The sequence below is a fragment of the Orcinus orca genome, chromosome 1 (genome assembly GCF_937001465.1).
Source record: "Orcinus orca chromosome 1, mOrcOrc1.1, whole genome shotgun sequence".
In the NCBI taxonomy this organism is placed as follows: domain Eukaryota; kingdom Metazoa; phylum Chordata; class Mammalia; order Artiodactyla; family Delphinidae; genus Orcinus; species Orcinus orca.
In genome coordinates, this window is record NC_064559.1 from 15,000,997 (window position 1) to 15,027,479 (window position 26,483).

Below are 26,483 nucleotides of genomic sequence, written 5' to 3' on the forward strand. Positions count from 1 at the left end.
AAACAACATATTGAATGTAGAGACAGATAGGAGAATCCAGCTGTTTTCTCTCAAGACAGATATTCTCAAAGCTATAAAACAATGCCAATGCCACTTTTTTCACAAATTGATTTTTGGTTTGGAAAATATGGTTGTTAATAAAAATACATCTTTTATGTTATCATGTTTTGGTTTTATTATCTGTCAAGGAATTCATAAATGTTTTAAAGATATCTTAAATTTTAATTCCTAATATGGTAGCCATTGGAAGATATAACCCACATAAACTCTTTGGCATCTTCAATTATTTTTCTTCCTTTTTTTTTTTTTTTTTTTGCGCCACGCGGGACTCTCACTGTTGTGGCCTCTCCCGTTGCGGAGCACAGGCTCTGGACGCGCAGGCTCAGCGGCCATGGCTCACGGGCCCAGCCGCTCCGCAGCATGTGGGATCTTCCCGGACCGGGGCACGAACCCGTGTCCCCTGCATCGGCAGGCGGCCTCTCAACCACTGCGCCACCAGGGAAGCCCCTTCAATCATTTTTAAGAATGTAAAGAGGACCCTGAGCTCAAAAAAAGTTTGAGAACCTCTGTACTAAAGCGCCTAGCATAGTTGCTGCTTCCTGCAGATCCAATTAGCATAATTTTATTTATGTACTGGAGCAGGGTGAAGTTCTGTGAAATATCAGCATGATCAGGATCCCTGTGGATCATATTATGACGAAGAGTAGAATTAACGTCGCCCTGAGGCTAGACAGTACTGTTGGTCTTTCTGTGTAACAGTAAATGTCTTTTGACCCTTGCTACAGATGACGGTTGTTAAGAAAGCTTTCACCAAATTCCTAGGCACTGGTAATGCTAAGTGACAGAGTATGTGTTGTATTGTTCCTGTAAAGATACAACATTAACATAGCAGCTGTGATTTGGGATGTTCTCTAGTTAAGTGTATGGTAGTCCACCATTATCTGCCACCATCCATCTCATTTTTATAGAGGTCGGACAGGTGAATTGGATCTTGATAGCATGAGGCTCCGTGTTCTTGCATCTTCAGGTTTTTGATGGTAGTGATAAACTCTGATGCCCTGAAGAATTCAATATTGTTACTGATGCATTATCTTTCAGTTTCAGAGGCTTTCACTTTGTTCTTCCTACCGTAATAGCCCTTACTCTATAGGTGGGGGAACCAGTGTGAAGGTTGTGCCAGTTGCAAAGTCAATAGTCCCACTGCCCCCAGAGATAGACTTGGGCCATTTAATGTCTACATTATAACCGTTTAGTGGTTTGTAAGATGCATCTCCTTTCGCTCTGAAGATCTTTGAATGAAAAGACACGTTATCTACTCCCATCACCCTGCACCCTCCCCCTTCAAATACAGTGGCAAAATAGGGACAGGATAATTATAATAAATACTCCTGTTCAAAAAGGGAGGCACATGCCAGCCACTGGTTGATGACAGTTCTGAAATACTCCTGGGAAAATGCTTACAGATCCTTTTGGAGTGAGGATTGTTCCTTGATTAGGCCCTGCTTCTACTCTTTGGAGTTACTCCACAGGGAACACTGTTCCTTGGCTTTGTCCTCTGAGACATACTTCCTTTTCTATCACTTTTGGTCAATTCTAAAGAGGGCGGTGGAAAATATGCTCTTTAAGCATTTTTTTCAACCTGCCGTAAGAACACTGGGCCCCCGAGATCTTTTTCTCTTTGAGGAACCTCAATCACTTTTAGTTCAAGTTAGTGGCACCTGATCCAATGCAACTCCCTTAAAAACATTTTAGGCTTCTTATGATTTTGATTTAAGGTCACTTCATTACATAAAAGCTCCATTCATGATTATTTTTGAGATGTACCCCTGAATACTTATTTGTTGCTTCTTAGGGATTAAGCATCTATGGGACAATGTCTTTAAGGTTCTTATCAGAGGGTCTACTAGGTACTGTCTTAATTCTTTCAGTGGTTTTAGCAAAAGGTCTTAGAGCCACATCCTTGATTTTATCTTTGTTCTCAGGCCATATTTTACTTTGAGAATCTTTATCACCTGGAGAGGCTACAGATGAGAAGCTGTTTTATTTTTCAACTCAGCAAATTCTAGCATCTTCATACTCCCTTTAAATTATACTTGCAATCATATCAGTTTTTCTTTAGCTCGTCTCTTTCTTGCAATACTTTATCATATGCACCTAGAAGCAGTCAGCTGACACTGAGCATTTTGCCCTGGAAATCATCTTGCTCAAGTCCAGAGTTTTTTCCAAACTTCCAAACTGCCACGAGTGAGAGTTTTACCAGCTGTTTTGCCACTACATGGCATGGATTTCATTTTCCCAGTCTGTTATAGCAGTTTCCTTGCTGATTTTTCTAGTTTCTTCCTGTTCTCCAGTCTCCAAAGCCAATGTCACATATTTTAGGTTTTTGTTATGGCCGCGCTGAACTTCGGGTACCAATTTCTGAATCATTTATCTATTGTCACAAGAGTGCTGCATGAAGAACCATAAAACCCCAGTGATATACATCAGTGAATATTTGCTTTTGTTTCCAGCTCTGTGGGTCTGCTCGTTCTGTTGCTCAGAGCTGAGCTCAGCAGGGCTCATGCATCTCAGGTCAGCTCTGAGTCAGCCAGGTGACTTTGCTGATTTTGGCTGGGTCCTCTCCTACATCTGGGGCTTCAGCTGAGACAACTACTTGACTTGGCTATGCTCCACATGTTTTCTCCAGAAGGCCAGCCTGGGCTTGTTCCCATGGTGAAGCAGAGGGGTAAGAGGGAGAACAGAAATACTTAAGGCTTTTTGAGACACAGCCGTGTAAATGGCACACATCACTCCCATTGTATTCTTTTTTTTTTTTTTTTTCCAGTATGCGGGCCTCTCACTGTTGTGGCCTTTCCCGTTGCGGAGCACAGGCTCCGGACGTGCAGGCTCAGCGGCCATGGCTCACGGGCCCAGCCGCTCTGCGGCATGTGGGGTCTTCCCGGACCGGGGCATGAACCCGTGTCCCCTGCATCGGCAGGCGGACTCTCAACCACTGCGCCACCAGGGAAGTCCACTCCCATTGTATTCTATTGAGCAAAGTAAGTCATTGGACCAGCTGAGATTTAAGACCTGTAGAAATAGACCCACTCTTTATGACTCTTTTTTTCTGAAGCATCCAACTCTTTATGGGTGCTTTAGAAAAGCCCACCAGAAGCAGAAAGGAAGAACAACTTAATGCTGTTTTTCCCCTGTCTCCTCCCCCATTGGTCAGAGTGCACTCATTCTGTGCTGTATCATCTGGCCCCTTTGGTACACTGCTGGGAAAACCATATCCCAAGTCCTGTGATGTGGCATTTCGAGTAAGTCCAGAAGTGCTGAGAGGAGCCCAAGCCTCTGTAGTTTTGGAGGGCTTTACCAGGGGTTCTGGGGCTTCTACTGAGGCCGGTGCAATGGAGATCCTGCCAGAGTCTGGCACTTAGGTTTGGGGAGGCCAGTTTAGACAATGGAGTGAGCTGTTTGAAGATGTGGTAGTGGCAGCAGCCAGGACTCATCATGAGTGAACAGCTGAGGGACCCAAACCGAGATGAGACTAAGCAGATCCAAGGGGGGTATAAATGGCGTCCAACAAAGTCACATGCCTGGCAGTGCCAGGATTCAAACCCAGGTCGTCTTGCTCCTGAACACTATACATTACTGTCTCATATTTAATGCATGTGGTTAGTAATTTATCATTTACTCAAAGTCTCCACTCGTTTGCATAGTCGTTTTGTAACCAAATAGATGCCTGGTTTTTGAGTTGATCTTTAGATTTTCTAGAGAGACAATCATGTTGTAGGAAACACCATGGATTACACACGCAACAACTATTCATGCGTCTTCTTTATTATTTTTTAAATACAATCCCAGTTTTTCCTTAGGGATTCCTCACAGTCCATCTGCTTCAGGGAAGGCAGACCCCATCCACATCACAGGAGGGTCAGTTATGAGTGGTCTGGGTCAGAGTAAGTCAGGATGGTCCTATTCGCCTTTCCGATGGGTGGCTTAGAATCACGGGCATCTGATACAATTCTGACCAAGGAGGATTGAGAGAAGCTGTGCTAAGGGCTTCTGGGAAATGTTTTCTTCGTTAAGAAATAGGGACTCGGGGCTTCCCTGGTGGCGCAGTGGTTGAGAGTCCGCCTGCCGATGCAGGGGACACGGGTTCGTGCCCCGGTCCGGGAAGATCCCACATGCCGCGGAGCGGGTAGGCCCGTGAGCCATGGCCGCTGAGCCTGCGTGTCCGGAGACTGTGCTCCGCAACGGGAGAGGCCACAACAGTGAGAGGCCCACGTACCGCAAAAAAAAAAAAAAAAAAAAAAAAAAGAGGGACTCGGAGGAGATATTTTCTTCTCCTGGTGGGTGTTGTCATCAAAGTTTCACAGCCTTTTTGCAACCACAAAGGGCTGTGTATAGCTCAAAAGACTACACTTGTGTGCTGAAGGAGACAGACCAGACAGATGGAAAGAACATGGTACTCAGTGGCACCACTGGACCTTTCCTAGCTTGGAATTTTTATGAGTTAGTAAATATTCCTCATGTCTTAAACCATATTAGCTGTTTCCTTTAATGAAAGCATTCTACCTAGTACACGTAGCTCCTGTAAATAATGATAATTTTGCTTCCTCTTTTAAAATAGTTACTCATCTAAGCATATTTGCTAACACTTTAAGAACACTATTAAATGATAGTTGTGACAATGGACATTCTTTACTCATTCCTGATTTTAATGGGAGTGACTCTAATTTTTCAACATTATGTTGAAAACTAGCCTTTGGTTTGAGGTAGATTTTTTAAAAACCTGTCAAGAAAGTTTTCTTTTCTTCTTAGTTTATTAGTAATTAAAAAAATCAGAAGTGGATGTTAAATGATTTTAAATAAATTACCACACCTTAGGGGATGTCAGCTCACTGGAAGGTGGATAGAGTGGAGGGAAAACATTGGGCTTTTTCTTCTATCCATTTAATAGATGTATAGAGAAACTGAGGGATTTGTCCTGTCTTGTATTTAGACTTCTCTAGTTCCTCTGCTAGAAGTAATCTCTCTCTGAGAACACTTCATTTGTACTTCTCTGTAACGTCATCCATCACCTGGTCACCCTCATCATCCATCACCCTCATCATCATCGTCACCATGTTTCTCCTCTTCCTTCTCTTCATCACTATCACCATCACAGCAAAAATGGAACAACTGCCATTTGTAGACTGACTACTCTGTGCCATACACTGTGATGGTTGCTAATTGAGTATTCAAAATCGTTTTATGAGATAATTATCGTTTCTCTATTTTACAGATGATGAAACAGATCCAGGGAGATAAATTACCTTACTCAAAACCATGTAGGAATTTGAAGCCCATCGAGTTAGATGACGTGATTCATGACTTTCCATTCTACTCTGTTGCCATCCAGTGTAGTTTACCTTGTATCGTGCTATGCTTCTTTCACCTCTTCTACTATATTGAAAGATTTTTGAGGGCAAGTGTGATATTTTGAATCATAATAAGAGATAGATATTTGATCTTTGTCTCCATCTCTGGCACAGAGCTCCTAAAACCCTTGGAATTTCTTAAGTGTTGGAATACAGGTGGTTTTTTGTTATGTTAATGAGGTGACTTTTGGACCTCCCTCAAGGATGGAGACTGGTTGCCAGGGGAACCGACCACGTGATTAGAGGGTTGGAACTTGCAGTCCCATCCCCCTGACCTCCAGGGGAGGTGGGGAGGGACTGGAGATTGAGTTCAATCACCAATGCGCCATGTTTTATTCAATCATGCCAATGTAATAAAGCCTCCTTAAAACCCCAAAGGACCAGTTTTGGAGAGCTTATGGGCTGGTGAACACATGGAGGTACTTAGAGGGTGACGCGCTTCGAGACGGCATGGAAGCTCCGTACCGTTTCCCCATACCTTGCCCTGTGTATCTCTCCCTTCTGGCTGTTCCTGAATTATATCCTTTGATAGTAAATGGTAATCTAAGAAGAAAAACGTTTCTCTGAGTTCTGTGAGTCACTCTAGCAAATTAATCCAACCCAAGGAGGGGGTTGTTGGAATCTCCAGTCTGCAGTTCGTCTGTCAGAAGCACAGGTGACAACCTGGACTTGTAACTGGAGTGTGAGGTATGCGGGGGCAGTCTTGTAGGATTGAACCCTTAACCTGTGGGACCTGATGCGATCTTTAGGTACATAGTGTCAGAGTTGAGTTAAATTGTAGGAAACAAGGCAATGGTGAAAAATTGTTTGGTGGTGGTGGAAACCCTGCACCCACTCCATCCCAAACACACATTGCACTTGGTGACCAGAATCTTATCAAGAAACATCCCTTATTCGTCTCTATATATACCCCATCCTCTAACACTGTATCTATACACAAAATGGGAGTGTATCTTGGAATATATTTATGTACTTTTCTCCTTTGCTGTTCAAATTCTTGACCTCTCTGATTGGCCAGAGGTTTCTTTCTGTCTGGGGGAGAAGGGATATTCAACTTTTGACATCATAATGAGATTTCTAATTTTTTCATATCCTTCTTTAACTTCTTAAGGGCTAGGCTCCTAGAGTTACTGTGTAGTAGGAAGAAGAGACACTATCCACCCTTGGTCACTGGTCTTGCTTATGCTAATTGGAGGACATTAAAGGTCTGGGGATTATGGAGAGAGGGGAGGGGAGAGGGAAAGGAGAGTGGTTAGACCTGTGGGTTTTAATTTGTCTTTTCTGGGTTTTGCCCTGGAAAGGAGAGGTGTGTTAGATAAGTTGAAGAGAATACTTGTGAGCCTGAGGATTCTTTTCTCACTCTCTGAAAGAAGAGATCTCATAGGCAGCTCCTGCATCCAACTTTGAAGGAACACACAGCTTAGTAGTACTGTACAGAGAGGCAGAGGAGCATCCTCAGTCTTGGCTTTACCGAGGTCCCCATGGTTTCTATATGGCGTGAACAGGACCCAGATGGAGCTGAGAGATGTTGGGGACTTGGCTGGAGAGAGTTGGTGCAGCCTGTGCAAGGTGACTCAGTAGCGTTCGCCGCAGGGCAGATGGTCCAGGCTGGAGCTGAGTGGAAGTCAGCAGCTAGATCTCAATGGGGTCTGTAGTGGTAGAGAGCATGGTGGTGAGATATAATCATGGAGGTGGGATATAATCACAAAGGGTTGGTGGTCCTGGCTTCCTGGAAGCAAGGCTCGACTTTCTAAACCAAGAGAATGACCATAAGTTCATCAGTTGCAAACTTCAGCATTGTGCCCAGTAGGGCTTCCAGTACCTGGGCAGAAGACAAATCTCTTTGGAGACCAGAGGACACCATGCATTAGAGTCCTTCCCCTTGGTCACAAGGCTCTGTGAGCCACACCCCTTCATGGCTGCCTTGGAGGAGAAAAGTGGCAATGATGTGGAAGACTAAGAAATCTGAGTGTCTGGTCAGTTTTTCCTGGAGAGATCAGCATTTACTTTAAGGAGATGCTTTTAAACCATTATTCCCATTAACCAGTGGAAGGGGAATTAGAAGGAAAGCAATGTTGATACAAATATAACAAAGATGCTAATATTTATTGAACACTTACTATGCATGAGGCATGTGCTAAATTTAATAATCACAATAATGCTAGGAAGTAGTTACTCTTGATGTCCCTATTTTACTTATTAGGAGATTAAGGCCCAGAGAAGTTAAGAAATTTCCCCAAGGTTACACAGTTCTGGTAGAACCAGAATTCAAAACTAGAAAGTTTGAAACCAGAACGTATTTCAAAATATTTCCTTTGCACATTCAAACGGGAGAATGAGATAACTCTGCAATTCCAGTTCATGTATGATAATAAGTATTTTGGGGATAAATAAATGTTATGGTAAATCAGATTAATAGAGATTGCACTTGTCTAATTGACATGTGGGCTTGATTTGAATCCCCTTGCTTTGAGAATTGCTAAAGAAGCAGCTCTTGTTAGACTGTAAAGTTTAAATAGGGGAACTGCTAGCCAGAAAGATAAGCAACATACGCATCTCTGTTTCCTGAACGATGTTGAATTGAGAGAACATTTTGATGGACTCTGGTGAAGACTCAGAAGTGTTACATTAGTGATTTTGAGATCACTTCAGCCCATGACAGGCGACAGACCAAGTCTCTGGGAATAAAGAGACAATAAAGAAAAGTATGAAGAGAATTTGGTTACACAACCAGGGATGCCATAGGATGAAGGGAAGGGGAGTAGTTGAAAGCAAGAGGTCTAGTAGCGGGTAGAGGAAGGTTCTGGAATGGCAAAGTCTACAGGGCTTCAGCCGTGCCCAGAACAGTAAGCATGGCCACAGCAGATGGAGAACTCTAGAAGGCTGACTTACTGATAAGCCAGGATGCAAAGAACACAGTGAGTTTAATGCTTGGAGAAATGTATGTGTTGTGGTCTCAGCAGATTTGTCTCCTAGGTGCTGGCTGTGCTGCTGGCAGGAAGGTAAAGGAGCATATTACAAGATGACCAGTATTGGAGGTTAGAGAGGTGTCTTCAAATTCCAAGGCTGGATTGAAGAGAATAGTAAAAAACTAACATTTTTTTTGTCAAGATTAAATGCATTCCTGTTAAACACATTTTTAAAGCAAATATGCCTTTATATTTTGCCCTCTCACTATATCCCTCCCACGACCTTTCCACCATTAATCTTTCCAAAGACTCACTAGTCAGGCAATGTGTCAGATGCTTTCCCGTATGTGCTCATTTAATCCCACAACATCTCTGTAAATTAGGCATTATTACTCCCCATTTTACAATGTGGAAACTGAGACTCAGCAAGATTAACCTCCCCAAACCACCTGCTGGTACAGCTGGAGTTGGAATTGAACCCTAGGTTGGTTTGATGCAAAGTCAATGCGCCATCTGCCCTCCGTTTACCTTGAGTTCCTCCCCGTTCACCTCACTCAGCGGTACTTTCTGAGGCTTCATCCTCGTAGTCACAGACTTGCTGATGCTACCATGACTCAACCACACCTCCCTGTCTACAACCACGGATACAGATGTTAAAAACGCTTAGCGCAGCGTTGCGCGTAATATGCATCAGCCCACCCTAGAACAAGATTTACCCTGGAGTTTTATCTGTTTGTTCAACAAATATGATGAAAATATAAAATGAGTCCTTTATTTTCATTATAAACAGAGGCTCATTTATTCAATCTTTCATTGCATAGCGATTGGGTACCTGCTACCTGAAAACGCTGTGCTGCGTCCTGGAGATGGTGGTGGGATGTGTGGGCGATACATCCCAGCCCGAGGTCCAGCCTCCTAGGATATGACAGTAGTTACGATCTTTAACTGTAAAGAGTGAATTCAGCTTTGCTTGATTAAATAAATAACTTACAGTTTGATTATATGTAGCTAAATGGACCTCACAACCAAGGTTTGCCAAAGCAAATACTGGGGGTAATAACGGACAGACTCGTTGACCTTAGGTATGAGATTCCAGCGTGATAACAGCCCCATAAAAAGCTGCTGAATTGGAATTACCCAGGAGATAGAGTCTGGCAGTCAGTTCACTCAGCTTAAGGTGTTCCCTGAAAGCAATTTTCAGGGAAGGAGGAGTAAGCCTGGGATACTCAGATGGAAGGGACAGATAAATGAGACGTAATTCTAGTGTTTTTCGTTTTGTTTGATGTCTCTCAAATATTTTCAAAGAGCCATCTGTAAACATGCAGTGTCCTAAAGAAATCTGTGTTGACAGTTGAGTCTATTTGAAGAGGGTCATTTTCAGTGCAGTGCCCAAGCTTCCTCTTAGATTTGTTGATAATTGGAGGAATGCAGTCTGTAAACCCAGCCTTTGTGCTTGAGACCGCTCATTTCTGTGGCTCATCCCTTGAGGCCCAGCCAGTGGAGGGGAGCCGGTGATTGCCTGGATGCCTCCTTGTGGCCTGGGTAGACCAGCAGAACTGAATGCATGGATATAGGATGCAGGACCAGCAGAAACGATAGAAGGTAGAAGGCATCCTGTGCTTATGGAGGGCGGCTTCCGAGATTGCTTGGACACAAGGGGAAGAAGAGTCTGATTAATTTTTGCTGAATGCTAGGATAAAAATATGGGCTGCTTTGGTAGCTTTAATTATAGTAGCATGTCCAGGTTCATTTCTTGGTTGAATTGTGAAAATTCCAAACAAATGAACAAACAAATACATCCCTCTTTTTCTGACAAAAGAGAAAGAAATGTGAAAAATTTTTTTCTACTTTAAAATTTTATTTTATTGAACTACAGTTGGTCTACAATGTGATAATTTCTGGTATACAAAAAAATGATTCAGTTATACATATATATATCTTTTCATTATGGTTGATTATAGGATATTGAATATAGTTCCCTGTGCTATACAGTAGGACCTTGTTGCTTATCCATTCTATATATAATAGTTTGCATCAGCTAATCCCAAACTCCCAATCCATCCCTCCCCCTTGGCAACCGCAAGTCTGTTCTTTGTATCTGGGAACCTGTGTCTGTTTCATAGATAAGTTCAAAGAAATGGGTTTATATTTTACTTTTTAGAGACACTTACATGAGTGTTGAGTGTCACATTGTTGATTTATGGGGGAGAATTGTAGCCAGATGTCAGAGAGCACAGCACTTATGTTTGGTGATGTTAAAGGTGGAAGTTTGGGCCACTTCTCCAGATCACATACTTTGAGCTATTTATCTTGATTTCCTCCACCTTCCTCACTATCCTGGAAAGAAGATGGAATTTTCTGACTCCTCCACACTCTCAGTCCTCACATTCCACCCATCTTGGGATGTCTGTTACTGCACTTACAGAAAGAGCACCCACCTGTCCTACATTTTGTACTGTTTTGCATAGATTAAAACTCATCTCTAGCATTTAAAAATAGATGAAAAATAGAAAATGTAGGTTCTCTTTTCTACAAAAATTGCCCACACAGGAAGAAATGTATGCTGCTTAAGATTCGTCCTAAATCCAACTTGTTTAAAGGACTAAATTCTGCATTGATTAAAGAGTTATATTACATATCTTTACAAAGGATCTCAAACATCTGAGTCAAATTGTATTCCCTGAGTACCTAGTAAATCATAATTTTTTTTTTATCCTTGTTACATGGAAAACCTAATATAGGTGATATTTTTTCTATTTTAGTATTGCACTTCTTTTTAAGAAATTTACCAGCCATTTCTATGTTTACCGTCATTATTATTTTAGCAAGATTTTTATTTCTAATGATTCAGAATTTAAAAACCAAGATTTATATATATGTGTTGCCTTTGATTCTCACAGAAACCCAAACTACCTAACTTTCAAACACTTGGAGTCCCAGGAGAGCGGAATGTCATGCAGTGATTGGCGCGTCTTCTCAAAATTATTAAAGAGTGTGATTTTTGTCTCAAACCCAATTTACACATATTTAACTTTCTTCTCATCATTTCTTTCTTCTACACTCTCCTCACCACTCAGTATTATTTCTTCCAATTCCATCAAAATCCTAAAGGAATGTAATAAAAAAGTTAACTATGCCTTACTTATTAGTCTGTTTCTGAAAGTATAGAGAAAAAATACACATTGCCTCTAAATAAAAATTAAAAACTGAAGTTGATGAAAGGTCTGAGCATGAATTTTGTGTGATCTAAATTTTTAAGCCTTGGTTTTAATTTGAGACATTAGGTTTACTTTGCTTTATTAAGTTTGGGATAACGTGGACATTTGAAATGCTTTATAAATAATGGTGTCACATATAAGATCTGTCTAGGACTTCAGTTTTAAACTCTATTCCTATTCACCATAGAGACTTGAGGGCAGGAAGAAAACAAAGGAAAGAAAGTAAAACAACTTGAGACTGGAGTCAGAAAATCTGTGGTTGATATACAGAACAAATTAGTGATTACCAGTGGGGAAAGGGAAGGGGGGAGGTACAATATAGGGAAAGGGGATTAAGAGGTACAAATTCTTATGTATAAAATAAGCTACAAGGATATATTGTACAGCACAGGGAATATAGTTGATATTTTACAATAACTATAAAAGGAGTATAACCTTTAAAACTTGTGAATCACAGTATAGTACACCTGTAACATATAATATTGTACAGCAACTATACTTCAATTAAAAAAAAAAGAAAACCTGTGATTGAAACCCAGCATTGTCAAATCACATTGACAGGAGCAGCAAACAATTGATTGAACATTTACTCTATGTCAAGTGATTTTTTCTAGTTCTTTCACAGACTTACTAGCTGTTTGACTCCGAGAAATTCTCATAACCTTTGTGAAATTTAGTTGTGAATAAAAATACTACTGTGTACCCATCTTACCTCATATGGTTGCTATGTGACTCAAATGAGATAGTATGTAACATAAACATAAGAGCTAAAATTTACTGAGTACTTAGTGTCAGGCATGGTTTTAACTGCTTTGCATGCATTAATTCACTTATTTTTGTCAACTCTCCTACAAGGTGGGACAAGATTCTTTTATTGACAAGGAAACTGAGGCAAAGAGGTTTAAGTATCTTGGCCAAGTTTATATGGCTAGCAAGGATTTGAATGAAATGATAGCTAAGATGACTTGTGTACATATATTTATTATTTTGCAACAGGAAGATCTCAAGTTAAATATATTGGGAAGTCAGTGATCCCTTGGATCTTCAGTTAGGAGATTTCCATGAATTTGCACGTAGTTTGATGGTGCTGAAGGAACAGCTCTTGGGAGCTGGGACTGAGATCCATAAACCTCCAGCTTATATCTTGTTATTTGGACAGTTCAGTGACCAGTTCAATTTATGAGTGGGTCCTCTCTCCTTTCGCTTACTGTCAGGTTCCTGTAATTCACTCCACTTCAGTTCACTCCATACTTTACCAATTTATGGTCAACTAGGGATTCTGTCTTTCAGGAAAAAGTGACTTGAACACTTCGCGATGAAATGCAAATGCAAACTGACAAAGTGTATTTTTACATAAAGCGTAAACACAGTGAACTGGACCTTTTCTCAGTCTACCTCCAACTTGTCCTTGTTTCTGGGACATGTCAGGGTGTGACCTTGTTAAAATAGGGCGGGTGGGAGAGCAGAGATGGGGCAACACTTTGTTCTCCTACCTGGAGGAAGCAGCAGTGGGGAAACTTACCTCGTCTTCCATTCTGACAATCAGGGAAGAACTTGCTTATGAGGAAGAGATAGGATCTTTGGAGAAAGTGACTCTACCTCCCATTATATTATAACCAACCAGAAAGTTGTAAAAGGGAATCCTGTGTTGAGTGAGGGTGGACCAATGCTATAAGCCCTGTCCTTACCTTGAATTCAGTGTGGGTGAAACCAGACTCATGACCTTATTCTTGTTTCCAATCATCTCCCTCATGATTGCCCTCTTTGTGCCATGGGATTATTATTTACCACTAATGTTGGAAAACATAAAGGCATTCAGTATAGGTGATCCGAGCACACTCTGGATCCAGACCACTCACGTTTGACTCTGTCTCAGCTCCATCACTTATACCAGCTGGGTGATTCTGGGCAAGTTACTCAACCTCAGTTTACTCCTATGTAAAACTGGGATAATAATAATTCCTGCAGCATATCCTTGTTGGAAGGACTAAATAGTTAACATTATGTAAAGTGCTTAAAAGAGTACCTGGCACAGAGTGGGTGCTCTATAATAATAGTAATAATTAATAAATAATATTATATTATACATTGATATATTAATTATATTAGTAATTATAATATCTATTATAGTCTATTATTATTAATAATTATAAGTAGTAATTTTATTTCTTGTCTGTAGACTCTTGAGCTCAAGGTCCTTCTGTTTTTTCCCTCTTGAACAGGTCACTGTCCTCTACAACTTATTTTTTGGTTTTCTATCAAATTAACATTTCCAATAAATGCCTCTCATCATTTCTTTCTCCAGCTCACAGCACTGATTGACCCACATTGAATAGATGATAAGCTCAAACTTCTTTTTTAAAACAATTTTAATAGACTTTATTTTTCAGAGCAGGTGCAGGTTCACAGCAAAACTGAGCAGAAAGTACAGTTTCCATATATGCCTGCCCCTCCCCCCTAAACACACACCATCAACATCGCCCACTAGAGTGGTACATCTGTCACAACTGATGAAGTTACATAAACTCAAGCTTCTTTGATTACCAGTCAAGGCTCTCCACAGCTGGGCTTCCACCATAGCCTCCAAACTTTCATTTTGTAGGAAAGATGCAGACACTTTGGATGGTTTCTCGGTTCAGTTTCAGAGACAGCAGCGCCATCTACCGGACAATTTTTATTCTAACTAAAACTGAGCATCAGTATTCTAGCCTCCTAAGGCAGTGGCTCCCAAGCCCAAATATTGATCAGAATCACACCGAGAGTTATAATGCAGATTCCTGAGCCCCACCCCAGGTCCACCTAGGAACCAAATCAATGATTACTGGTAGAATCTATGAAAAAGCAAGGCCCCTTGATTTCCAGTCTTGGGTTCTTCCTAAAGCTGCTTTGGAGCAGTTCTTCAGGCTATTCCTGGATGTTCAAAGCCTCCATCTGGAGCCTCCTGCCCCTCCCCATATTGTACATTGTGGTAGTTTCCCCCCCTTCCCTTCCTCCTGTTTAGCAAAATGCCGTTCTCTATGTCTCATTCCCTCTCAGAAATCTATACAGTTGGAAAGTAGTATGTTAAAATAAGCATGCAAAATTTATTTTTAAATTTATTTTTGGTCGCACTGGGTCTTCGTTGCTGCGCGGGGGCTTTCTCTGGTTGCGGCGAGCGGGGGGCTACTCTTCATTGTGGTGCGCAGGCTTCTCACTGCGGTGGCTTCTCTTGTTGTGGAGCACGGGCTCCAGGCGCGCAGGCTTCAGTAGTTGTGGTGCGTGGGCTCAGTAGTTGTGGCTCGCGGACTCTAGAGCACAGGCTCAGTAGTTGTGGTGCACGGGCTTTGTTGCTCCGCGGCATGTGGGATCTTCCCGGACCAGGGCTCCAACCCGTGTCCCCTGCATTGGCAAGTGGATTCTTAACCACTGCGCCACCAGGGAAGCCCCTGCAAATTTTTAAAAAGTCCATTTAAAAAGTTTCCAATTAAATTTATTAAATTATAAAATTGGAAATACATGATCATGTTAAAAGAATCAACCAATACAGAAGTGTATTATTCTTTCTTTTCTGCCTCCCTTATGCTGGACCAAAATTTTCCATTCCCACAGCTACTGTTAACAGTAGGAATGAATCCTTTTAAGATGTTTTGTCTATGTTGAACACCATATATTCCCTTTCAAGAACACCTTTATAGAGATTTAATTGGCATAAAATCAATGGCACATATTTAAAACGCACGATTTGATAGGTTTTGACAAATCCCACACCTGTGAAACCATCACTACACCATAGAACGTTATCTATCACCCCCTGAAGTTTAAAAGCAGGGACACAGACTTGGGACCTTGAGTTCTACAAGTATGAAAAACATTTGACATGTTTCAGTGCTTTTAAGGACAGCACATTCAGAATATGCCCACATCCAAATCCTATTTCTAACAGTCTCTGAGTTGAGTACGTATTTTCTGTGTGCGTTCTTCCTTTCATAAGGTGTAATGTGAGAAAAATCGCTTTTAAACACCCTGCCCCCTGGTGGACAGTTTGGGACTTACATGTTTTCGCGACACCCCAAGCGTATGAGACGTGGGCGTTTTTTCGTCATGGCAGAGGTGCCTGTCGGGGCTGGCTTTTGGTTCATTTATTCCGAGACCCCATTTCAGGGAAGAATAGGTAAAAGTCAGTGTAAGAGTCATGGAAGTATCATGAATAGTAACTATAGTAATTATTGTTTCATTTTGAAAGTCTCTGAAATCATGATTTTAGAATGCAAAAAGAACTTCTACCATTAGAAGATAATGGTAGAGCAGAGGCAATGCGAGTAAAGCCGTTATGTCTATGCATCATTTAAAACGTTTTTAAAGAACTCTCACTTTATCTTATTTGACCCTCAAAATAGCCCTGTAGTACAGGTGATACCAACTCTCTTTTAAAGGAAACGAGATTGAGGCACAGGGAGGTTCAATTATGTGCTTAAGGTTTTAAAATCAGGACTTGTGAGTCCTAGTCCCATGAACTTTCCCTTACATTATATTTATCTTCTCCAAACTCTCATCTGCTGATGAGAAAACTGAATCCCAGTGAGGCTCAGCAATGTCTGTGCAACGCGTGGGAAGCGGCCAGGACGAGCATTCGGCCAGGACTGTTCTTCTGACCCACAATCCAGCATTCACATCACAGCTACGTCCTCACTTTGCTCAAACCCCAGCAGTGACAACATCAGTGGATCATAGGTAGCTGATGAGACTGTCGTTGGAATTACTGCTCTGAATTGTGAAGGCAGGTGTGTGAAGCGTGAAAAATCTTCTTGGATGACTCCGATACAGCCCACCAGCAAGATCCGTCCAGGGCGGGGCCTGACCCTGAGGGGGAGGAAGGAGGTAGAGCGGGGGTGAGGGAGTGCGGGAGGGCGGTGAGGGACCACCGCAAACCTCAGGCAAACTCCGCAGATATTCCCAGGATGGGCTCTGACCCACATTCTCGGCCCCTCAGGGAGCCACCCCAGCAAGGCTGTTTCACACCTGCCATCTGACCTGGGGACCCACCCTCTCTCCTCACTGCAGGAAACGGGGGGCCACTGAGGGAGCTGTGGCTTTTATAACCACCCCTGGCCAGGACTGAGACGTGTTTCCTGAGCAGCTCTTAGAGTTTGAGCTCTGGTGCTAAACACACTGGTGGGGCGAGAACGTCTTAGTTCCTGGTCTCAATTCCTACTTTGGGGAGTTTTAATGAAGATTTGATCATTCTCCATGGGCTGAATCTTGACACAAGAGTTTCCTGGAAATATAAAAATGTCACCTGGGCTTGCTTGCACTTAGGTAACCCCTGCTGGAGCAACTTAGTTTGAAAGAAACCTGGAGACCCTTCTAGTCCAACTATTTCAAACCATTTAATTATCAAACTTGCACAGACTATAATGGTTCTTTTGCAGTTGATTCAGTTTTCTAGGGCCACAATTCCTGGAGCATGTATTGCTTTATAAAAACTTCTTAAAAGTAAATGCTCACTCTAGATGCAAAATTTAGCACTACATGTATTTTCCTTGAATTCTGCCATTGACAGGAAATACTGGAACTTTAAATTGTTGGGTCATCAATTGGAGTTTTCAAATTACATTGTGTAATTTTCTCTGCATTTTTTATCTAAGAGGAAAAAATTTTTTTTTTCTGTATAAATATTGGTTCCAAATATCAGAATCTGAATTGTAGATGACTGAGTTAGGTTTACATCCCATTCTACTCTACCTTCAAGATGGAGGCTTGAAGGATGGCAAGGACACAGTGGAGGAAAGTACGGCTATAAGGTGAAGATTAATCCAAGATGTAAAGCAGGCTGAGAGAGGCTTGGGCAAGCAAGACAAAATTGTTAGAAGGTAAAATTTTTTCCTCCCATTTGTAGTATCTGCTCTTAGGGCACCAAAGGACCTTAGGTGGAGGGAGCTGGGAGATTATAAACCTAGCAAAATTGCTGGAGTTAATTGACTTAGGAAAAAATGGGCTTTTCAGATGGACGCTCTTGACCTCTTTGGAGGCCATAGTCCGGGGGGGCCAGCCAGATGTCAGAAAGATTAACAGAGACAAGGTTGAAATCCAAGGAATACTGAAAAGTGGTTAAATCTTCACGAAAATTTCTATAAAAGGTGCGAAGGAATGATTCCGTTATTTGACAAGCAAAACACCCTAAATTTCTCATCAGTGCTTTATCTGCCACAAACCTTAATCTCAAGGCAGTTTCTAGGGTGATCAGAGAATTTATTGTCCAAACTGGGACATTTTTGAGAGGGAAAGGGGTACTATTAATAATTACACTTGAGCAACAACAGGCTTATACTTAGCCCATCCTCAGCAAACCAGGACATACGGTCTTTCAATGCCTATCCCCCTGCTCTGTCCTCTATTTCTTTCAAATTCTGGCATCCTCTGGTTCATCTACATTCACTTTCTCTCCCAACTAACTGGTCTGTAGGATTTATTATGTTTTCCAAGAGGAGCCAGAATGTGAATCACTGCTTTGCCCACGGCTGGGATCAGTACAACAAAAACCAGACAACTGCTCACATCTCGTCTCTTACCACCATCAATCTTTCTCATTTATGTGTTAAAAGGAAGCCTCTTGGTCTAGAAGCAGTAACACTCCAGGAATGTGAGCACACCAAGCACCCAGATCTATTTTTTCTAAAAACCATTCTCCAATAAAAGGAATCAGGCTCCTTGGAGAAATGGTTAATTCTAGGTATAGAGCAGGGAAAATAAAGGATTAGCTGGGAGGGTCTTGTAGTGGCAGGAAATAAGGAAGTGCTCAAAGAGAAAAGCATGGAGGCATGTCAGAGGGACACAGGCACCAGCCTAAAAGAGCTCCAGATGGCTAAAGCTGGAACAATTTGAACAGTTAAAAAAATATACGTTATATATTGAATTGTAACCTAAAGTATAAAACAAATATACATAAGCTCATACAGATGTAAATAAATAATTGGATAACAAAATAAATAAACGGAGAAGAGACAGATCTTCCTTACAGAAGAATTCCAAATAACATGTGTAGATATTCCACCCTCTAGTAGGTGGAGCTTAATCTTCCTGTACTCTCCCCTCCGAACCCCCAACCATCTATGGGCTTAGTGACTCATTTCCAATGAATAGAGTCTAGAAAGGGAAGAGTGATACTTTACAGTGGAGAAAACTGGCAATCACTACATTAACTAAAATGACCAAGGTTAACACCCGTGGTGATATCATGTTCCCGTCATATGCCCCCTGTGACGACGTGATGACAAAGGGACTCCATCTCTCTGGTATTCTTCCCCAAACTCCATAACTCATGTCTAACCATGGTTAAAACTTTCTGTAATTCCATATTGAAGTCTAGTCTAAAAATTGTCTGACCTGTACTCCTCAAAATTGTTGAGGTCACGAAAAACAAGCAAAGACTGGGAAATGGACTCAGAATGGACTCAGATGACAGGACAACTAAATGCAATATGGGAGCCTGAATCGGATCCTGGAACAGAGAGAAAGGACATTAGTGGAAAAACTGGTAAACCCTAATAAAGTCTGGAGTTCAGTTAATAGTAGTGGATAACTATTGGTTTCCTAGTTTTTTTTTTTTGCGGTACGCAGGCCTCTCACTGTTGTGGCCTCTCCCATTGAGGAGCACAGGCTCCAGACGCACAGGCTTAGCGGCCATGGCTCACGGGCCCAGCCGCTCAGCGGCATGTGGGATCTTCCTGGACCGGGGCATGAACCCGCATCCCCTGAATCGGCAGGCGGACTCTCAACCACTGTGCCACCAGGGAAACCCTGGTTTCCTAGTTTTGACAAATGTACCAAGGTAATGTAAAATGATCACCATGGGGGGGAAATAAGTTGAGGAATATATGTGAGCTCTCAGGACTATCTTTGCAACTTTTCTGTACATATAACATTGTTCCAAAATTTGAAGTTTTTTTTTTTTTTTTTTTTAAAGAACACAGAAGATAGCTTGAAAAGTCTCCCCCTACCCAAGTCTGGGCAAATTTGAGCCTGTAAATTTGATTATAAACAACAAATTCAATTAAGATTTATGAGTTTGTACTCATCTGAATCAATAAATCAATCGGAGAGATGGCAAAGCTCTTCCTTACTTTATATTGCCAACTAATAAATATAGGAGCAATAATGAAGTTAGAGAATCAGCAATGGATCCTAACACTAGCGATTGAAAGTTTGACGAGGAACGGTGTGTCTACCCAGTCTCAAAATATTTGCCTAAAAAGGAAGTACAAAGGGAAAAGCAGTATCTTTATGGTAAAGAAATCTGGCAGACATCCAGAAAGGATCAATGTTAATATCACCCAAACTAGACAAACCAATATCATGTGCTTCTGGAAGTGATGCTCTGAGGGCACCTCGTCGCTTTCTGTGGTTTTCCTGCCACCAAAGTACAATCAAGTCTTGGAGAAATGTCAGACAAATCCTAATTAGGAGGCCTTCTCCAAACGAACTGGCTTGTATTTTTCATAAATAGCATGGTCATGAAACATAAAAAAGGCTAAGGAACTGTTTCAGATTAAAAGGACAAAAGAGGCCTGACCACTAAATGCAACATGTGATAAAAGATTGGTTCCTGCACTGGGAAGAAACAAATAGCTCTTAAAGGACATTATCGGGGCAGTCGATGCACCGTGAATACAGACTGTGGACTGGATAGTAGTATTGTGTCAACTTAGTTGTGTTGATTTTGATAATTGCATTGTAGTTATGCAATTAACGTAGGGCCATGACGTGCTTACAAAATGCGCACCGAAGAATTTAGTTTAAAACAAGATACCTCTTGCTGCTTTGTAGGGAGTAGACTGTAGGGGGGAGCAGATGGCAGCAGGAAGCCATTTGAAGGCTATCTGAGTAATCCCAGCAAGAGACAAACAAAGCTCTGATTGAGGGATGGTTGTGGAAAGAGTGAGAGATGACTGCATTTATATTGAAAGTAGAACCGAAGGGATTTGCTCATGGATGGGTTGTGGACAAGAAAGAAAGCGAGCCAAGCCTGAGTGACTGGGAGAATGAGGAGGGTGGTGTCGTTTACCCAGCTGGGGACACTGGGAAAGGAAGAGGCCTGGGGTCGGGGGAGACCAGGAATTAATTATTACACATGGCGTCTTGATTAGCCTTCCTGAAGTGTAGCTCTGATAATTCCATTTCTCTGATTGATAATTCCATCTCTTTAGCGGAAATTTTTCCGCGGAATGACCCAAGCTCTTTAACTTGGCATTCAAAGCCTTTCTCGGCTTGAGCTCATTCAAACTTTACAAAGGTGGTATTTGCTTTCTCTTCAATATTCCTTTTGTTTCAGTGTAATTGAACTACTTGTTGTTCTTGATAAGGCCAAACCTCAATATTTTTTTCTCCTCTTGGTGTTTCCTGAAGTAGGATCTGTATACCTTTGCTGGTATGAATGATTGTTGTGGATGGCACATGTGGAAATATTTTTATTTTGATAGTTGTATGTTGATTTTAATGTTTGTTACAAAATGATAGCACTCGCACATGAAACCTGTGATTTCATGCATATTAGTGTTAGCTCAGGTCTTGGTAAAACAGTTGATCAGTTTAAAGTTAATACAGAGAAGAATATTATCTATGATGTTATATAATAATACTGCTAAGAAATGGCCTAAACTATGAAGGTGGTACATGGAACCTGAAATTTGGGAAATACTCTACTCTTAGAGTGTAATTAAAAAATACTTCTTATTATGGTAAAATCTCAAATATACCAAAAGTAGACAGAAGGTATCTATCTTTTAGCATATAAAGCAGATTGCTTAGACCTGCCCTCTGGCTCACCACAATCTTCTCCAGCTTAGTAAATCAGAGGAACCCATAGGGGTTCAGTACCAAAAGTCCCTGTTTCAAAATGAAGGGCTTTGGTAACCACCAAGGAATTTGAACTTTGTCATTTGATAATGGGATGTCAGTGAAATTATTTGAATAGGGAAATCGTGCTATGAAAGGGTTACATTTTAGTTTAGGAAGGAATTATTTAGGAAGTAATAAGGTACGTAATATCATAAGGTAGAATGGCTGAGATGGTTTTTATAAATCTGGGGTTTATGTAATTTAATAGCACTCACTATTAAGGACCGTATCTTGTAATGCAACCATGGTTCCAATCAGAGCTCAGCAGGAGAAATGTTCACTTCCTCTAATATGGCAGACACATTGGGGAGAACATGGGGTGTAGAGCCAGGCGGCCTCAAGATTGTAAGACTCCAGACCCATAATTTGCTGTTGTCTAGTTATGTGGCAAGTGGGTAGGGCTTTTTAATTCTCTGAGCTTTTCTTTCATTTTCTAAGCATGGTGTTTTCTACACAGGTCTAATGAAATGATAAGAGCTGTAATTATGGCACCAGAGTAGAAGTGTTCTGCTCTTTTTAGATACACTGCTTTGGTTATTTGGGGGTCTTCTACCCTGGCTTACCCTCCACCTCCCCACTGCCCACCCCTCCGCTCCAAGTCAATTTTTTTTTTTTTTAGTTGTGTGGGTGAGGACCTAGGGATAATTGTGGAGATGTCTTATAATACGTGAAGAAGGAATAAACGACAGCAATTTAAAACTTTGGCCTGCAAGCCCAATCAGCAGGTTATTCTCTGTAGCTGCCTGTGATGCATTTGGAAATAAATAAATCTTGATCAATGGAGGCACTGATGTTCGTGAAGTTCCTTCCTTCAGCTGGTAGAAATCAGAAAGTATTGAAATGTATAGCAGTGATTTCCCTGGCCTCCTTCTCATAGAGAAGCAGTGGGATCTTGGGAATAGTTACGCCTTTGGAAAGAGAATTTCCTCAATCAGAGGACATAAAAGAGTAACGAGAATAAGCATTTGGTAAATTCAGGAAATCAACTTCAGCTTGAGAATCCCAAAAGGGAGTTTGCTTTGGGGGGTAGGGACCAATTTTCCAGGGCTGACCTTTGTTAAAAGGGAACTTCTGATTTTAAGTTTTAAAGCTCCAAAGGGCTAATTCAAAGAGGAGAAGGGAAAATAATTTCCATGGAGATTCCGGCTAAGACATTTGCATACTGTAAACCAATTGCCTGTTGGCTGATGGGGTTTGAATTTTCCGGCCTGTACACTTTTTAAAATTTCCACCACTGAGTAAAATTATTCCCTAAATCAACTCCTATGAAAGGTGATGAAATAAATGTAAGCCAGGGTGGACTTCCTAGACTAAATCTTTATTATATTTTAAAGGGGGAGATACTATAGTTAGCAAGTAATTTAAAAAAATTTTTTCCACCACATTAAAAATAGCAAAGGAAGGATTTGCCAAGACTGATACTCAGTAAAGCATTCTCCTTTCTGGTTATGTATTGGTGCCTTCCAGAAATTCACCTACAACACTTGGTAGAAATAATCTCAACATACACAAAATTGCTGGGGCAACCAATTAAGAGATGGTCTTAATTTAGTTCTGACCAATCTGTTTTGCAGATTCTAGAATTCATAGAGCTAAATGGAATACAGCTATGCTCACCATTATACTCCCAATGCTCATAGAGCTAAATGAATTGGGACCAAAAAATGGGAATTTGACTTAATATGTTTGGAAAAGCTTATCTTACCAGCACTTTACACTTAAACACGTATGTTCCAATCTGCACTCTCTTCAAGTCCCTTACTCGATTTCCACCCCTCCTCTCTGAGGAGATGCAAATCTCCCTGTAGCACTTGTTGGCCTTTCGCTGACTCCCCTTTAATTTTTTTTTTCTTAATTTAATTATTTATTTATTGTTGGCTGTGTTGGGTCTTCGTTGCTGTGCTCGGGCTTTCTCTAGTCAGAGCTGCTGTTTACATAAATTGAAGCTCTTTAATGTGGCCAAACTTTCCCTCCTACCCAGAATGCTTCTTTAGCCTGTTGCCTTTGCCTTGAACTTGACTCTCCAGGAGATCAAATGACTGGTAGTTCTGGACATAGAACATGATAATAGACTCAGGTCCTGCCTCCTGCCTGAAGCATCCCTCTGTCACCCCTTCCTTTTCACCTGTTACATGTTAACTCCCATTCATCTTTCAAGACAAAGCTGTCACTTTCTGACTGAAGACTTTCCCCGCCTGTATTGCTATTCTCTTTACTCTCATATGACCTTGGAGGTACTACCATGATTACTTTTACTGTGGCATATTAAAAGTATCCATTTATTTCCACTCCCCTCATTCTCCACCTGATAAAATTAGATTGCAAGCTCTTTGAGGGCAGGAACCACACCTTATTCATATATTTTTTATTCTAGTGTTTTAAATATGGAAGGTGCTTACTAATTTTGGATGGATTTTTGAAGTCAAGTCAGATCTTGTCCTCAGGTGACTCAGGGTCTAGGGAGGAGACCGGGAGTAAGGTAACAGTGACAACACAGGGTCACATGTGTACACAGGAGCCTGTTTGAACACAGAGATTGGGCCGCCTACTCAGTGGCACTGACATTTACATGGATACATTGATGTATAGCCTGCTTTTAGGTGTGATTTTTATTATTGCTGCCACTGGCTTACTTGGCTTTTTGGGGGTATATTGATTTATTTTTGTCATTTTTTGTGCTTTCTTCTCTTTAATTTTTTTTTCTTAATTTAATTATTTATTTATTTTTGGCTGCGTTGGGTCTTCGTTGCTGTGCTCGGGCTTTCTCTAGTTGTGGCGAGCAGGGGCTACTCTTTGTTGTGGTGTGTGGCCTTCTCACTGCAGTGGCTTCTCTTGTTGTGGAGCACGGGCTCTAGGCACGCGGGCTTCAGTAGTTGTGGCTCATGGACTCAGTAGTTGTGGCGCACGGACTTAGTTGCTCTGTGGCATGTGGGATCTTCCCGGACCAGGGCTTGAACCCGTGTTCCCTGCATTGGCAGGCGGATTCTTCACCACTGTGTCACCAGGGAAGTCCCTCTTCTCTTTAATTTTCTATGAGGCTGTGGGACAAAAAGCTTCACTTATTGGGCCTGTCTCTTCATTTGTAAAATGAGAGTGAGTTTGTGCTTGATGAATGAAGCTCCTTCAAGACATCATGTTGACAATCTTGTGATTCTCCAAAGGCTGCAAAATGTAGAGGTCCATGGACCCAGGAGTCCTCTGGGAGAGTATATTAAAATGGGACTCTGTGTACATTTAGGCTGATGCCCAGAGTTGATAACTATATCATCGGTGGCAGACCACCTACGTGGAATATGCTAAGGGCCGTGAACATAACTTTGTTACCTTTCGCTTATCTCTTACCTCAAGGCTATCAAAGATGTTGAAGATTGTTCAGAGAGAGATTGGGGGGTAAGAATTCCTCTGGCAACGGTTGTAGCATGTCCTATTCTTCCTCATGGGAGTGGGTAGAGTGTGAGTCCCTGTACCTTAAGCCAAGTGTAGGGGGCACAGAAGGTTGAGTACGTGTTTCCAAGAGCTTGGGAAACATAGAGTCTGGTGTTTGATGCCTTCCTGTATTTTTCAAGAATAATAATGTGTTACCTCTTGCAGTGCATGAGGGTCAGGTGTTCTGGAGCAGCACGCCTGTGCCGTTCTGGCTTGGGTATCTCATGAGGTTGCAGTCAGATGTCAGCCAGGATTGCATTCACCTGATGGTTTGACTGGGGCTGTAGGATCTGATTCTAGTTTGGCTCATTCATGTGACTGACAAGTTGATGCTGGCTCTTAGTGGAAGACCTTGTTCCTCTCCATGTGAAACTTTCTACAGGGCAACTTGAGTGTCCTCTTGCCATGGTGAGCAATCCACAATGCCTTTTATGACCTAATCTTGGTAGCCATACATCATCACTTCCACTGTATTCTACTTGTCACACAGGCCATCCCTGATTCATTGTGGAAGGAGAGTACGAAAGGGTGTAAGAACTAGAAAGCAAGTATTGTTGGTTGCCGTCTTGGAGGCTGGCCACCAAAAACTGTTATCAAGTGACCATAGACTATCTACTAAGGACAGCTTTATCAATCATCAGGGGTTGGGTACATTTTTATGATGTGTCTGCTAGGTATGTCCTGTCCCATGCATAACTATGAAGCCAGTGACATCTCTTCAAGGGTTCTGTATGCCTGTGATTTTCTGGGTCCTTTACTATAATAATAACCCTCTAGTTATCTTGATGCCTTCCTGTTTTAAAATACAGTATATTAATAAAAAATGTGAGTTATAGTAAGGCCAGCAAATCAGGAGACTCATCATTGAAAAAACAGTTTGTTTCTCATCGTTTCCCAAGAGGAGAGACATGCTACACCATGCCCTGGGGCACACGAGGAAGCACCAGGGTCAGTCAAGAGGAAGAGGGAGAGCCTGTGGGTAAAAGCATCCTCCCCTCTCCCCTCAGTGGGTCTGGGCTGGGGGGCAGAGACGAGGGGGACAAGTTTCTGACTGTCGGAGTTTGGATGTAATATCAGTCTGGATTGGTGTTGGGCGGTTATTAGACTCTATTACATTTTACATTATTTAAGTGTGCTTGGCAAAGCTCTGGGATCTGCCCACGGTTTCATCTGGGGGCAGAGAAGGAACATGGTAACAGGTGGGTTTGTAGAGGCAGATGGGGAAAGAATAAAACTGTATTTTGGTTACAGCCAGTTGTTTTCCATTCAAACCTGTTATATGAGCAGAAAGAATTATAAAGGTCAGTTTGAGATGGTTTACTTAAAGCCTCCTTTGCACAGCACAACATCCTAAGAACTGGGAGAATGAAAATTAAGTAGACAGACTATCTGTCCTTAAAGGGTTAGCAGTTTAGTGAGAAGAAAGAACAGGTTAGTCTATTGCAACAGCCTGCCTCTTCCAGGCCTCTGTGACACTAGTCGCTCCCCACTTCGGGCCCTCTGGTCCTGCCAGGAGAGTTACAAGCTCAAAGATGGTGACCTCCTGACTGGAGATCCTGGGCTCCATCTGCATTCTGAAGCTTTCTCACTGGGTTCTGGGTACCAGTTGCAGCAGCTTGACCAGGCAAGGGACTTCGACAGACCTAGGTGTG

At 41.7% G+C, this 26,483-nt stretch overlaps 1 long non-coding RNA gene across 1 annotated transcript; it reads left to right on the forward strand.

Annotated features, from left to right (window-relative positions):
- The first annotated feature begins 16,228 nt into the window (after positions 1-16,228).
- LOC125963575 (uncharacterized) lies at positions 16,229-19,059 on the forward strand. Its single transcript, XR_007475737.1, has 3 exons — positions 16,229-16,389; positions 17,261-17,381; positions 18,918-19,059. It is a non-coding gene; the product is annotated as an uncharacterized LOC125963575 (long non-coding RNA).
- Positions 19,060-26,483: the final 7,424 nt, after the last annotated feature.